A 14321-nucleotide genomic window follows, 5' to 3' on the forward strand; every position below is an offset into this window, starting at 1 on the left:
ATGTAAGTGTCAGGTTGCCTGGGGGCTCCTAAAATAGACTATTAAAGACGTTCCCAAATATTTAAAGAAGTACTACCTCTATGTACTAAAAGTTCATTTTTAGATTATATAAAAGGACATGATTAAGCTTCAAAGCTCCGGTGTTATAACTCAGACTTACTGAGACTCCTTGAAGGCAGAGTTTTTTCTTTATGTAAGGTGTCTTTGGGATCATGATAAAGCTACAACATTTCCTATATTCATAATCAAATGCAAAAACAGTGTTCTCAAGCATTAGTTCAGGAACTCTGTAGGGAATAATGTATGTTTTGGGGCTAGAAAATGCTGAAAATGACCAAGTTTTCTTTAGTTGATAAACAGTTTGTCAGGATGACTCATGTTTTTCTAATATGAATGAAGGAATTTGATTCTGCACAGAAGGCTGTAATGAGGAGTGGTAACAAATGATAAATTTCACATGCTCAGAATTGCTAGAACCTTTTCCAGTAAGGTGCTGACAAAACTCCCTCACAGATGTTTTCTTTATTGCCCTTGTAGATTGGGATTTAAATGGCAACAATATTTGTTTTAAATTTAGAATTTTAGCCAGTGTTTCTGATTTTGCAGGTTGTTTCCCCTGGGTAAAACAGAAGATGGCTTCAATGACTCTTCTGAAGGCATCTTGCTCATTTGAGTTCTATTCCTTTTAAACTATACACAAAAGCCTATTTTTTTGTCTGGACACAGCAGGAAACAGAAGATGATTTTCATACTCAGTGTCAGGCCCCACCAGACAACATTCACACACACATGCACACAGACACACAATTGTATCCTCTTTTTGCTTTTATAGACAGGAGGGTCTCTTGTCATCTATAGCCCCTGCTGTCATAAGCCAAATGTTTCATTTAATCACTTTCATAATCTGTCTCCCTCCCTGCAGCTTTTTGTCTCTTCATCTCAGTTGTACAGTGACTCCATAGACAACTCCCAACCCTCCTGGCTTCAAACCAGGAGGGTTTGAACTTCCACTTATTCAACTTCCACTTCAGGCCTGGTGAATAATTTGAGCAACAACTTCTGTTGTTTTGGATGAAATAAAAGATATTAAAAGAAAAAAAGTTGATTGTAGCTGGAATGGAAGTAGGTTAACTGTCCTACCTTAAATAGGATTTAGACATTTTCATAAATCAGAGGTATATCTTTTGAAAGTTAGTTGCAGTCTGCCCTTTAGTGTCTCCTGCATCCTTACGACTTGCTATCTATCTGTGCAGGCAGGTGCCTGGTTCCTAGAGTGCAATCCATCACCTGAAGGTAAATTTCAGCTACCTTTTTTTGTGTACTTACCAGGAGCAATTTAGAGCTGCAGTCTAATAGTGCATTGTCTCTGAAGGAGAATTCTTCTTCTGTTAGTAGCCACCTCTCAGTCTTCTTGCAAGAAGGACTCCTTTGCCTTCATGGTAAGCCAGCACAACCTACTTTCTTTTCTTTTTCCAATCAAAGTTTTCTATCTGAAAACAAATTGGTTGTATAAACTACCAAATAAAATAGGTCAAGGATCATTCTTTGGCCCTCAAGTCAGTTACCATATGAAATTCCCATCAATATGTATAAATCTTTACTTCCCTTCTCTGTCCATAGTGTCACATACTGTACCACGTCCGATAGTTATTGCAGTCAGACTCAGATGATGTTAGTAAGTTGTGTAAGCACTTTTCTGTTACACTACAAGTTTGGCCAGTTTAGTCTAAAAACTACTAAAGATAGAACAGCATAGCTATATGCTGTGATGCTATCCTTGCCATTTACCAGTAGTCTGCAAAAGTGTGCTGATAAAGCAGCTTTTTTTTGCCTTAGGTATAATTGCAATTTCAATACTTTCTTGTGTTTCTTTCTAACAGCTATGATAAATGATTGTACTTACTGGGTTTTTTTGTTTGTTTGTTTGGTTTTGGTTTTGTTTTTTTGTCCACCAAGAAGTCTATGTTAGCAAAAAGATTTTAAATTTAAATGAGGACTCAAACTTGTCTGCATCTAAGTCAGGTCACATTTTCAATTCTTTTTTAATAACATAAAGGGATGAACCTTAAAAAAAGCAGAATCACAAGAGTACAAGCTATATTTTCCACTTTGGGTTCTCCAAAAGCCATACTGCCTTTCAATTTCTTAGACACTTAGGTGGCTCTGTTAGTCCTTGCCATTTCTGTATGTTCAATTTTACAGAACCTTAGAGGTATAAGGGTACTTTCATACACTTTTTATATGGTGACAAATGCAGACACAGCCGTGAAAGTCCAAGAACCACCTATAACACAGGATTTAGAGGCCTAAATGGAATGTACAGAAGTCCAAAATAGTGTTCCTGAAAGCCACCACTCAACAGCTGCTTAATATTTCATTCTTTTTGGGTTTTTTCAGATACATTTGTTTAAGAGAGTGAGTAAGAAGCATATCACATATGTCTTTCTCAAGTACAACTGCAATCCAGAAAGTGGCTAAGGGGTTTTAAGACTTTGGTATCTAATGGAGGAATTTTGTCTACTAATTTGTCAGTGATGAGGACTTCTAACCGATGCTCTAAGGATCTTCCTCTTGGTTCAAAAGGAGCTCAACAGACTTAGATTAAACTTTAGATAAATGTTATCTGTCAGTCTGTGAATACATCAAATATTCTGTTCAACATTTTATTTGTTGTTGTGTGGGGTGGTTTTTGTTATAGCATCTCTTTGATTTTTCACAGTGATGAAAAGAGATGTATTGTGTTCTGGTCCAGCATGGCTGTTAAAAATCCTTGAGTTACAGAAATTCAGCTCCAAATATATACATATAAAAATACACACGTACGTAACTATTCCCATACCTACCAGGTGGAGGGACAATCAGTGTACCTAAATCTGATCTCCTCTCAAGATACAGCCAGTCTTGTGCCACATGAAGTAAGCAGTCGGTCTAGTATTTGGTGTATGGAGCACTGTTTCTTGTCTTTCATCATGATCCAAGTGATATTACAGACCACCATGCATGCAGCCTAACCAGTCCAACAAACTGTTGAGGAAGTGAACATGGACCCTTCAGAGAACTGTGTCTGAATTTCTCATTTGTTGGGGAACTATGCAGTGATGTGTTAGAGTGGCTTTTAAAGTATTCAGATATTTCCATGGCTAGTTAATGTCAAGAATGGAAAAAGACCAAACATATGTTCTGGCAAACAGGGACAAAAGGATATATATTACAACAAGCATGCTCCTTATCTCTGCTGGTATTTTCACAACATCCAAAATAAGCAAGCTTGTATACATGTGGAACGTGCATTCACCTTCTATCACCAGTTAGTTGATTGATTAAAAATTATTGAAAATATTAGGAAAACCAGATTTTTGTTAGGAAACTGTCTAGTTTAGATTTTTACTGTCCCATAACTAAGGAGTTAGGCATTGGGAAGTCAACCTCTGAGGGTTCAGTTACACGGTATTGAGTGAATCTTTCATCTGAACTAGTCTAGCTACACTTCTGCCACCGGTAGGACTAAGAAAGTTTTTCTTTACTGATTTAACAGCACTAGTCATGCACTTGAAAATAACGGGCTTTCAGAAGCTAAGGTTTTCATACTGCATAAGTGCCACTGTGAGTGGGTTTATCTCCTCAGTGAGTGTGTGGACTATAATATCTTCTGTTTCCAGTGCATAAATGCTGGCAAGGTGCAGGGGTCTCAGTTCAAAACCGATGTTGGAGTAAGCTGTGGCCTTGCATCACTGGTTTCTACAGAACATAATTATTTTGGAAATCTATGTAGCTCTTCCTGGCACTCTTTATCTGTTCATTCTCTAACAGCATGAAGCCATACAGGACCTTCAATAATGCTCTAAAAACCACAGAAAACTGTTAGAACACACACTAAGATAGATGAAAAGTTGGTAGCATTTGCAGAAACACATTTGTAGCAGCCAACAATAACTGATATCTGCAGGTGCTTTTGCATGGGGAAAGACTGGAAGTCCTTGATCATACAAGGAATCAGCTATTCTCAAGGCAGTACCTGGAAAATTAATAGTCTCAGGTTGAGGAAGACTACACATACTCATATTTCTGTCACATGCTGTGTTTCTGTCACCTGCTAGCTCATCTTATTCTGCTTATCTTCAGAGGTTAGAAGCTTAAAGAACTTTATGATTAAACAGTTTGGGGGTTTTTGAACTGTGTGAGGAATGAATTGCTGGTGTGCAGAGTTAGCACAGTGAGGTCAGCTCTGCCTGCTATAGCTGTGGAAGGGATGACAGAAAGTCCTTTGGTTCTACAGACAGACTAAACTCAATAAATCACATACATGAGCTCTTCCTCTTCCTACAGGTTTCTAACATCTGCATCCTCCCTCTTATGAGGAGGAAGACTGGTTGTCTAATTGCCCCAGAATTAAAACTGCATCAAACATTCAGTCATGCTTTCTGATCTTCACTATACTTGTGCTACTTTCTATCATAGAAAGGAACGGAATGTAAGAAAAAGCTCTAGAAAGAGTAATCTAAAGACACTGTGGAACTTTAGGCTCACTTGTTTTGAAAACAAAGGCATGCAAAGTGCTCTACACAAAGACATATGCTTTTGTTAGCAGAGTGACAGTACCAAGGTTTGCACCACGCTCCATAAGGCATCATATACACAAAAGCTCATCTACCACAGTGGAAAAATCACTGCAGGAATGTATGGTTTTTTCCCCTTTTCCTGACCCCAGGCTCTACTCTTGTTCTTCCTTTGCCAGCCATGCTGTGATCCCTCCCTCATGAGAGTGTTCATACATCAGAGTCTTCAGTCTGATGCTCTCACAGCAGCCACATACTAAATGGAGAAACTGTATCTTCAGAGTATTGGCAGTGAAATATGTTTCCTTGATGTTAGAAATACACCTCCTACTTCACAGAAATAAAAGCTGTGGATTGTCACATCTAATGTGCCAGACTATTTTATTTCAACAGTTTAGAAGTGGAGAGTGATTTTGTTTAAAGCAGTCTCAGGCTGAGCCAGCCATGCTCAGCTGTTCTTTTGGAGTAGGGAGGATCCAGGAAAGGGAGATAGATGAATAAGAAAATTGTTAACTTTCAGTGGCCAGCAATTTACTTACCAACAGTACTATACAGGTTGCTTAGACAACTGGTTTGTTAGTTTCTTGTCTAACCTCCACTTCCTTTTTTCTTCTCTGTAAATGTTAAGGGTTGCATCCAGGGCTGTATTCAGAAAGACATACATAGCAGAGGAAGCCCTGCAAGGTTCAAGCAGGACCTTGCGCTTCCTCCTATCTTTCAGGAAGCCTCTTTCCTCTAGTAGGGAATGTCACCTCATGTGAATAAATCTGTTCCAAATGAAAGAACCAGGTCAAAGCAGTAACCCTGACAACTCCAATGTTGCAGCTAACACTACTATATATATATCTTCTACTGAGACGGGAATAGCTACTCCCTTACCTGTTTTAATCTTTTTTATTGCCCACTGGGCTTCTTTTAAGTAGGTGCTGTCATGCAGTTGGTGTTTGTCAGCTCCACCAATAAGCAGAAGGCTCGAGACACTTAAGAGTTTTCTTCTGTCTCCAGTTCCAATGAGGATAGAGGATGAGATTGCAGCTATTATTTTTTCTTCCTTTTTTAATGTTGGACGCTTATTCTGTTTTTTTTCTTTTGATGTTTGTGGTACTGACATGTAACCTGGAAAATGCTCATCTGAGCAGTTTACTCAGAACATAGTGTTTGATGTTTTTATTTTTTCAATCAAAATAGTGGTGCTGGGTATACTTTGAAATGCAACTAGGAATTGGCTGTATTTACATGTCTAATTTTCAGAACATTGATATAATATGCACCAGTACAGTAGGTTTACATTCAGCTTTGCATATCAGGAAGAGCACTGCAAGAAGAAATGGTGAGTTAATTATGGATGAGTAAAGAACCTCTGAACAGAAGGTTTACAGCAACATTGATTGCCTATGATCAGAGATTGCTGTAACTTGTGATTGTGTGGGAAACTCACCATAAATCGCCATAAGATCAGGATCTTGCAAACCCATACAGGAATCTGAGCTGAAAAATTTTCAGTATGGATACACACAATCCCGACACAGTGTCTGTTAATCATTTTTCGTTATCCAAAAACTAGAAGGAAAAACCACTTTCTTGCGTGGCTGGAACCATGAGGCAATGTAGTGTTCATAGAGGTTTCAGCAACAGGAATTTGAATTTACTTTTCCTTTATGTCAGAAGGAGTAACATAAAATTCTGTATTTATGTTTGAAAGCAGTCTCAGTTTTAAGTTCAAGCCAGCTGTACCCTGAGGCTGAAACATGGCCATGTTTTGGCAGCAAGGAAGACTGCCATATGTTGCAGTGATAAAGAAATTAAACTGATGCCAATCTCTAAAGTCAGTCTTCTAAAAATATATAAGGAAGTATATTTTTGGCAATATAAGCTTTTATAGAGAGAGTAAAACAACTCGATAAGCCTTTATTTAGGGATAATTTTTCTGTCTCTTTAACAGTCACACCCTTTGGATGTGCTGCAAGCCACAATTCACTATTTTTATTGAGAGAAGTTGTACATAATACATAAATCCATTGCAATCCCCTGTTACACAGAATTGCTTGCCCTCTAGCTCCCAGCTGTCAATAGCCATAGGACAATTCCATTATTTAAATAAGTTCTTACTTATTGACTGGCTTTTAGTGAGCACATACTGGAAATAGATAAGAAGATCCCTTTCTTAGGAGTCATTCAGTCAGGCCTCTAAATGAGAGCACAGTTCTGGAGACTCTGGACTTGGCTGGCAGCATGGCATACTCTTTCCTTTTAAAAGGTCAATATAGGTCATTGGTTTGTAGCTCTCAGAAGTGACTTCCAAAGATTTTAAAATTGGCAATTAGCTTAAGTGCCAGGAGTATGTCAAGGATCGTCGAACACAACTATTTGTATTCTTGATATGCATATAATAAAATGCATTGTAATATCTATTCTTACAATGCCGTGGTTCCAAACCACATCTACTACAACTTCATGCAGAACAAATATTCATTACAAAATATTGATCTCAATCATAAACTTTCCTGTTGTAAACACTGAAGCTGGTGTTTGTCATTGCTGAAGGACTGCTACTGATCCATAAAACTGACTCCTCAGTGAGCAGTTTTAAATTCTCTCCATTTACCAGTATTCTGAGATGCATTTGTTAGATTACTAGGAAGTTACTGACAACAGACTACGGATTCCACCAGCATTTTTTTTATGTCCATAAAACATATGGCCATAAACCACCATTTATGTCCTTGAACTCTTGAAAGAAATTATTCAGAGATGCAGTAAACTTGTTTTGAAGCAGAAGTTTTACTATTGACTAGGTCAATAGTTTCCAGGTAAACATTTTCTTGCCCAGCAGTGATGGTAGTCTTCTAACATCCATTTTTTGACAGCATACAAACTAAGTTCTTCTGTATCCTCTGTGCCAACACATCCAGCTGGCTTTGCACCGAGGACATCAATTTGTGTTCTCTGTATATACACACTTTGCCATTTCCACTTCTTTTAAATTCTCACTGTAATTTGCAGTTGAGAAAAAACACTGGCTGTTCTTTCTGTAATTTTTTCAGAGTGAGACAGATCTCCTAAGAAGATATTAATTGCTTTTTATGGACCTTCATCTCATCAGACACAGCAGAAAATTTCCTTGTGTTACTCTGAAAGGAACAGTTTAGTTTCGGGACAATTTCTACCACTGGTGTCAAGGTACTTAATGCTCCTCCTAATCCACATATATGCTCCTCAGTCAACCTGAACAGCTCAGATTTACTAGCAAATGGCAGTGTCATGTTTAGTAATATGTTTTCAGACACTTAAGAAAGTTCAGTGGTCAGCAATTTTTTAGCAGAGGTGAAAGACACTGATACAACCAATGCTGAACAACTGGTAAATAGGAGGCCACATATAAAATATGCCTAAGATGTCAACATCTGTTGCTGCTTCAGACAGTTATGACTAACTTAATCTTGTGCTTTATTGGCCAGAACATCCTGCAAATGTATTTGGATAATAGCATTATGTCAATCATCAGCTTTCCTATGATAGTTTTGCAAGAATACATCATTTGTATTAGCAGTACTGAGGAAATGACCAGCTGTACTACGACATTTTTCTTTGGTGTATTCAAAACTGAAACAACGTATTTTTTAGAGGAACCTTGGTTTCCTGCAGATCTGTCTGTGCTTTTTTGGTCATTTCTCCTTGATTTTCAGATCTGTTTTCATTGTTTCATTGCTTCTATTAACTGTAGATGGTTTAGTGATTGTGTTCACTTCTTTTTCCATGGTGCTCATTATGTCAATATATTCTTCCCAGAATGTCAGCTTTAAGGGCTTCATGAATTTTCAGTGAAATGATAGATTCCATTTTACTCTTTTGCAGCAGTGAGGTCTTCTTTTAACTGCTCAATCTCTTCAGTATCTTCCTTAATAATAGCTCCCTTGGCAGCTGCTGGTTAACTTCATGTTTCATCATGTTCCTTGATCTATAAGCATACTCCACTGGGTTCAATTTTTCCTCAGGATTTATAGATGTGGGAGAAACTGTGGCTGTTATTAATGTTCTTTTTGTTCTCCAAGAGAGTCTTGAAGCTTTCTGTTAAGATTCTCCAGGTCTTCTTCCACAAGAGGAGTAATAACTCTTTCACGGGTCAGAACAGATTACTTGGTATTTTCAGTTTCACAAGCTCTTTTATCAACTGCCCCAAATGATAGTGTTTGTACTTCTTGCAAGTTTATATTCCCAATTCTAACAAGCTCTTGGTCAACTGCTCAAGTGACTTTCATATGGATGGTAATGGAAAAAACAGTAGGATCAACTGGAATATGATTCTTGTAAGTAGCTGCAGCAGCTCTTTTGGTGCACCTTTTTCCAAGATTTGGTAGACTTCATTTTTGTTGTGTACAGGTACTTCTTTGAAGACTTTCCCATTTACACCTGTCTTGTTTATGGGATCATAAAACATCTGCAGTCTTTTGCTAGTGCTGAGAATAGGATTCAGAAGTTCAAAAAGTTCTTTATTATATATTTCCAGAAAGGAAAATTTTCAAAAAAATAATAAAAATCAGTAGCAATCTCTGTGACTGTTTTATTATAATTGATACAATATATTGGTAGACCTTTACAGTGGTGCCCAGCAACAGGATGAGGAGCAGTAGCCATAAATTGAAACAAAGAAGTTTCACCTCAACATGAGAAAGAAGTTCTTTACACTGTAGGTGGCAGAGCACTGGAACAGGCTGCCATAGAAGGTCTTGGAGTCTCCCTCACCGGAGACATTCAATACCCACCTGGACACATTTCTCTGTAGTTTGTTCTAGGTGACCCTGCCTTGGTAGGGTTGTTGGACTAGGTGTCTTTTCCAGCGCTAACAATTCTGTGATTTTTGATTCTGTGTACCTGGAAGTAAATCCTCTTCCCAAGCATGTTCTTTGTTGGAGCTTCCCTTAAATTGTGAAGGTCTTTCCAATACCAGTTTGGCCACAAATTATCACTGTACAGCTGTACCCATAATAACTTCATCCAAAATGTGACAACACTACTGTACATACTAGGTGGCCATGACTCCTCCAGTGCAGATTCTATATTCCTTGTTTTAAAGTCTACAGTCTACAAAACATAGGCACTTGCTTTAAATCCTAAGGCGTTAACAGGTCTCCACCACACCACCAGCTGGATGTTCTTGCCCTTTGCATTCTTCATGTAGCTACTTCCCTGGGTCTCAGGGTTAATCTGCCAGGGAAAGAGGCAAAGCACTGACTGCCCTGTAGTGCTTTTCCAGCCACTTGAGTTCCAACCAACTGCCCTCTGTTCATGTGCTGCTCACCTCACCCATCAGCACTGTGCCTCCTGCAGTTCTGCACTCCAGTTCCTGCCAAGTTCCTGGTTGCAGTGGCTCAGAAGTGTCTTAGGGAGACTACTCACCGCTTGCCTTGTCCTGTTCACACTGTGCCACAGTGCAGCAAGGTGTGGATGGATATGTTTAAGCCAACACTGATCAAAATAGTCCTGGAATGAAAGATACTGTAACCATAACAGTTTTGTATTGCATGTGTTAACTGACCCTGGTAGGAAGCATTGGCTTTCCTTTATGCCTCTGTTTTGCACTGTGTCAGCACCAATCTGCTTGACACTTGACTTGGGGAAGCTTTGCATTACTACCCAAAACACTGCATATACCACATCTGGCATCATGCACTCTCTACACCAGCTTTCCAGTTCTTACTGTCTGCTCTGCAGGTGAGGAATTGGGGTATTTCTAGATGCTTTCCATATATAGCAGGACAAACTCGTCTGTCAGTAGGCTTAACTGGAGGCTCACACGCTGAAAAATGGCTTCGGCAAAATTGTCATATGAGTAAAGCTTGATCTCCTCTGATGTAAAATTTAATATGGAGGTACACTGGAGATGGAGGCAGAGATTTTTGGGATCTACTGTTTTGTATTAACTGCACAGATCAAAAAACAGGAACTGAGTCCTAAGAAAATCCAGTAGCAAGATGCAGACTCTGCTCAAAACTAGAGCTGCTCCACGCTCAAAAGGGGTTTACCCCCATATATTAAAGCGCCGTCCAGGTGCTCTGCCTACAAACTCAGTGCTTCTTATAGGGCTCAACCAGGCCTTCTCCCTTTGGCTCTGCCGCAGGGCCGCGGCCCCGGCGGATGGGACGCTCGGCAGTCTCTCCTCCCGGGGCCCGGGGGCTGCAGGGGGATCCCCATCTTCTCGGGAGCAATCCACAGGCCGCCCTGCGCTGCCGCGGCGCTACTCGCCTCCTCCGCCTTCTCCTCCGGCAGGTGCGGCGCTGCCGGGCCGCCGCTGCGCGCTGGGCGGGGCGGGCAAGCTCCTCCTGCTCGGGCACCGGAGCGGCACAGCCGGGACGGCGGAGCTGTGGCGCGGGGGCTTCTTCCCAGCGGCTCGTCCCGGCGCTGCCGTCGGAGGGCAGCGCAGCGGGGCGGAAAGGCAAGGCAAAGCAAGGCAAGGAAAGGGAAGGCGGCTCCGCCACCGCCACCACCGTGCGCGGCCCCGGCACCTGCCCTAAGGTGAGCGAGCGGCCCGGCTTTGCCGCCGGCGTTACCTAACCGGGTCCGGGAGCGGGACCGGGAGCGGGGCGGCCGCCGGTCGCACCGCGCCGCGCGGGTCGGTCAGCGCCGCTGCCGTGGAGAAGGGGCTGTGATGGGAAAGGAAGGGGGCGAGTGTCCCCGTTGCCACGGAGACGGGTCAAGCGGCAGCTGTGGCCGCTGGGGCGCCCCCGGGTGCCCGCGGCCCCGCGGGGCAGGCGGAGGGGGAGGTGGCATGACCCGGAGCCCAGGGCGGCTCCGGGCTCCCTGAGTGCCGCTCCCCGCGGGGTCATGCGGGGCCGTGCTCCCGGTGCCCGCGTTGTGGCGGCTCCATCAAACATGGTTCTGACGGGCGCCGAGGGGCATCTCGTCGCTCGGAGCGAGCCGCGCTCGTCGCGTATGGGACTTAGAGCTGCTGGTTCGAGTGACAAAAGGCAACCTCTTGCTCCTCTCCGATACTCAAACGCGAGAGCTCCCGGCTGGAAATTATCTGGGCACCTGGATTGCTGGAACGTAACATCTGCAGCCCTCGGAATTTAAAAGGTGCTGCTCAAGTGGTTGTAGCCCTAAGTCGGGAAAGATTTATTTCTCGGGGCCAAATTTCCTGTTTGTTTAATCTGGAGCATTCCTACCGAAAAATCGCGGGTCCCTGCGGTGCTGCAGGTTGCAGAGCGCTCGCTGCTGCCGATTTCCCAGGCCGTCGGTGCAGCGTGGATTCATCCCGTGGAGCGAGCCCGGCTGGTCTGTGCGGGCTCTGGCGGAGTCGGACTGACTGACAGCTGATCCATAAATGACACACCGAGCGCTGGGAAGCAGCGTGCTTGGCGCCAGGCACCGCAATGAAATATGAAAGAAACGGAGCTACAGTTTAAATCTTAGCTCGGTGAGATAAACTGCAGACGTTGATCTCAGCAAATAGCATGGCTGCATTTTTTAAAGCTTGTTATAAATTTTTCCAGATTTGTATGGCTAGGAGACACCTTACAAATATTTCAGAAGCAAGTTGAAGTTAGTCTTATTTGTGTAAATGTTCATGGCAGCATTTGTTCAGTCGTGAAAAGATCAGGAGCAGACCTAGAGGCACAATCCTGTTAACTGTAGTGCAGAGGGAAAAGGATTTCTGTAGCCTTGCCAATTCCTGTTGATTCTGGGATCTGCTTCCATGAAGCACTTGGCAGGGGTAAGACCACTGAGGTGTGTTCAGTTGTTTAGAGTTTTTATCCAAAACCCGTGCTTGCTGTTTTAAGTAGATCCTACAGAAATCCTGTGATGTGCTGAATAAGTAGTACAGTTACCACAGATGCATAATAATTCAGCAATATATAGCCACTCAGTCACATCTCTTTGTGTTGTTCAAGTTTACAGATGATCAAAGCGAAATTTTTACTTAACTTTGAAAGTATTCCAGAAAAACTCCTTTAATCTTTTGTCTGCAGTTCAGATTGTGAATAATTTGACAGCACCTGTAAAGCACTTTATAGTTATGTATGGGTATTCTGAGAGACTGATAGAGAATAATAAACTCTTGCTTTAGCAGGACACTAAAAATAATGCAGTCTTACCAATTAACACCTCTTAAGCACAGGATTTTTTTTAAGGTGCTTACAGTGTTTATAAAAATATTGTGTTTTATTTAACAAAATATTGTGTTTTATTTATTTGGGGGTTTAATCTATGTACGTATGTATGTATCTATCTATCTATCTGTCCGTCCATCCGTCCGTCCCTCCATCCATCCATCCATCCATCCATCCATCCATCCATCCATCCATCCATCCATCCATCCATCCCTGTAATTTCCTTTATAAACACGCTTGGGGAAACGTGGATTTGGGCAGATAGTGAGTTAGGAGATAGGGGAAAATTGTACTCTTGATATTTCAAGAGGTAAAAAGTTGCCTCAGGGTTTCTTCAAAAATGGTTCAATTAAATTGGCAGGTATACTTTGCATTCAGTTCCAAGTGAGAGCAAGTGCTTTTAAAGAAGGGGATTTTAACATGGAAACTGAAGTGGTGTTTATCTCATACTTTGTAGCTCAGCATGTTGTATGAACCACACAGAATATGAGATTAGGCACTCTACTATCAGAAAACAATATAATATTCTAAAAGTAAAGATGACCATGCAGAAATTAACTTTCTGCATTTATTTTTATGAAAGCAAGATTGGAAGTGACTGAACTTCAAATTGGCCCTGAACAAATAGCGTAGAATCTTGCCTCAGACAGGACACCTGAGATTCCCTGAAATCTCGTGGAATTTTCATCTTTCTTTGATACGTCTTCTCTATAAGAAGGAACATGAACAACTGTGATTGAGATGGCAGCACCTGTTAAAAATCTGCATATTGCCGAATGTATAAAGGAATTTGACTCAGGATTTGAGTTTGAACATAAAAAGAAATTTGAGTAACATCAAGGAAGGGGGTTTGATTTGATTTTTTTCTTTTTATTTAGAGGAGCAGTAAGTTTTGAGTTTACAATAAGGAGAAGTATGGTTGGAAGAACAGTAACAGATGGAAATTTATGCTTGCATGGGTCATTTCTTCAGTGGGTACTTACATAGTAAACTCAGCAAGATTTGACCAGAGAAACTGCTGTGTTCATTTAAAAAAAGGACTTTTTTGTTATCTCTATTTTTGATTCAGACTGTGTTGCTTCTGCCTGAAAAGTCAGAAATTGGTATAACGTAGCTTCTGACATTTATGATCAGCTTCTACAAGGCAGAGAAAAGGAATGTATTCAATAAGAAATTCATGGCTCTGCTATGGTGTTTTTGATCATCTCTGCTGACTGGAATATGATTAACTTAATGGCCAAGAATGACAGTAATTTGATGCCACACTAGTATGGGAAAGTGATGATTATAAATTGAACTAGAAAGGGAAATTGGATTAAGTGAAAAATGAAATTAATCACTTGCGTGAGAACAGTTGACAGAGTTATCGGGAAAAACTAGCCAAAAAAAATTATCATCCACTGTAATTATGCTTACCTTTAGTAACCACTTAGTTGTCTCATTTTAATTTTTTATTGTAAAGAAATTATCCTTCATATTTCTCATCCATCTGAGATTTTCATAGGATACTTGCCAGTGCCATTCTATGCTCTGAAGACTTCAGTTACTCAAGAATTGATTGGAGGGAGTGGAGGGGAATCTTATGTTCTTATTTTTGTATCTCTCCACTTTGGAGACAGAGGACCAGTGCCAAAAGGCTGAAAATGACAGAGTTTCC

General features: G+C 41.1%; 1 protein-coding gene and 1 pseudogene across 1 annotated transcript in view; one reads left to right on the plus strand and one right to left on the minus strand.

The window, feature by feature from the left end:
* Positions 1 to 7048: 7048 nt before the first annotated feature.
* Positions 7049 to 9063, minus strand: LOC139684309 (kinesin-like protein KIF11-A; annotated as a pseudogene).
* A 1840-nt stretch (positions 9064 to 10903) lies between these two features.
* KLHL32 (kelch like family member 32) overlaps positions 10904 to 14321 on the plus strand; it is a 117122-nt gene continuing 113704 nt past the window's right edge. Inside the window, exon 1 of the mRNA XM_071547858.1 lies at positions 10904 to 11069. The gene's annotated coding sequence lies outside the window, so the exon portion shown is untranslated. The remainder of the gene's footprint in view (positions 11070 to 14321) is intronic.

This window comes from Pithys albifrons, chromosome 2 (assembly GCF_047495875.1).
Source record: "Pithys albifrons albifrons isolate INPA30051 chromosome 2, PitAlb_v1, whole genome shotgun sequence".
NCBI lineage: Eukaryota > Metazoa > Chordata > Aves > Passeriformes > Thamnophilidae > Pithys > Pithys albifrons.